We start from the raw sequence: 2,238 nt of genomic DNA, 5'->3' as shown, positions 1-2,238 counted from the left end.
ATGAAAAATAGCTCAAACAATAGCCCATACAGTTGATTGAAATTTATGTGAAGAAATATTAAGATTGAATAAATGCTACGTTCATTCTTCTCTAGATATTTAAAATACTGTAACTATGGAGAAGCAGAAATAAAATTGTGGTGAGCCCAGTACGATGAGGACAGGGAAGTGGGGAATATGGGGAAAGGATAAGTACCCCTGGATACAATCCAGTTTATAGCCCGAGGGCAGGTACCTGGGATGGGAAAGGAGAAGGGAAAAGGGGGGGGGGGGAAGGAAGTACAGGGAAAGAATAAAAGAGAGGGGCAGACCCTCATGCGACATTAGATAGTAGTAGAGTTATTTCAGGACAGGAAGAGACAGGAAGGAATAGGAAAGGTTTTTTGGTTCATGCCAAGCAAAAGGACACCAATCGACTGTCACCATTACGTTGATTGAGTGACTGTCACCACTATGTTGTTTGAGTAGGGTATGATGGTTAATGAAGGTTTTTTTTTTTTTTTTTTTTTTTTTTTTTTTTTTTTTAAGGTGATGAAGTAATGTTTAAATGACATTAAAATTTAATTGCAAAATGAATCTATAATGAAATCAATCAGATGAAATGAATCTGGGCCTAGGAGGATCGCAATTGATCCCAGGCTCCAGTCTCTTCCACCAATAATGGTCACGAGCATGTTCAGTAGTGAGAGTTCTAGTTCGGGTGCAAAGGTCGTCATCGTCTGAAGCAAGTTTGTCCCAGGTTTTCTGGCCATGCCTGTGAAACCGGACATCAAGAGGCTCCAATTTGGAATGAGCATGTAAATCCCTAATTGTATTGTAATAGGGAGGGCTCTCTTTGTAGGCTCTCCTCAAAGCCCTATTTTGAATTGCCTGCATTTTATTAAGGGAAGTTTTGCTGATTGCTCCAAATATTATGGTGGGGTACTCTAACTGTGGCCTTACTAAAGATTTACATAAACGGAGTTGAGTTTTAGTTGATAAGTATTTAAATCGTAGCAATTTATCAAAAGTTTTTCTAGAAACAGCTATTCTCTCTTTGACGTGTGAAAGTATACCTGATTTCTTAAAGTTACACCCAAGTATTGTGGCCTTTTGTTTGAATGGAATTCTAACATTGTCAACAATGATTTCTGCAGGACTGCGAGCTGAAATGGGGAGGAGCTGGAATTTGTTCAAGTTTGTTGTTATTTTCCATTTCTTTTCGTAATTATTTACTTTTTGTATTTCCCTGACTGTTTTAATTTGCAGCATGCGTTTGTTCTTATTAGGAATAGATATTACCTGGGTGTGGTCATCTGCAAACATGATTTGCAGACAACCAGGAGCAGGAGGAGGGGTGTCTCTGATATAAAAATTGTAAAGTGAAGGAGAGAGAACACTGCCCTGAGGGACACCAGATAGTAGTGGAAACTCTGGTCCAATAAAGTCTTTAATCTTGATCATGGCCACTCGATTATCAAGAAAGTTACACAATAGCCTAGTAGCTAGATTTGGGAGTTGTGCTTCTATTAACTTGTATTTAAGGCCCTCGTGCCATACCTTATCAAAAGCTCGGCTGACATCCCTAGATATTAGGTTACAACGACCCCCAAGATTTGACTTGACCGCAATGTATTCGTAAAGACGAGCTAATGCAAGTTGGGTCCCTTTACTCCTTGTAAATCCGTATTGATTGTTATTGTTAAGTAAATTTTCCTCAAGGAAATCCTCCAATCTTTCTTTAATAATTTTCTCAAGTATCTTACCCTGTGTCTCTAATAACGAGATAGGTCTATAGTTAGAGACCGAGGTGAGGTCTCTGCCCTTTTTCCCCACAAAGGGAAGTATTGCTTTTTTGAAATAATCTGGCCAATAACCCATACTAAAAGTTTCATTGAAGATGTTGCAAAGAAAAGAGAGCATCGAATTTGGCAAATTACTAAGGATAAGTTTATTTACTTTAGACTGGCCTGGAGCTTTGTTTTTAAAACTTTTGATTATTTTAATAATATCTTGAAGTTGAATAGGTTTGAGGAAAGGGTCATCTTCGTCAAGTCTCTCAAGATCTACTGAATCATAAGGTATTATATGATCAGCATGTTCACGGATTGACTCAGTGACATGCTGCTCATTTCGTTGGTCAAACCTTAGATTTTCTACTGGGTCTATTCTAAAGATATTGGACCAGAAGCCTCTGAAGATCACCTCCTGATCTTGAGATGGATAGATCTTCTCGTTATTATGGGTGATGTATGCTAT

This window comes from Palaemon carinicauda, chromosome 6, assembly GCF_036898095.1.
Source record: "Palaemon carinicauda isolate YSFRI2023 chromosome 6, ASM3689809v2, whole genome shotgun sequence".
NCBI classification, from domain to species: domain Eukaryota; kingdom Metazoa; phylum Arthropoda; class Malacostraca; order Decapoda; family Palaemonidae; genus Palaemon; species Palaemon carinicauda.
The sequence above is the reverse complement of the archived record's forward strand: the minus strand, read 5'-3'. Positions refer to the sequence as shown.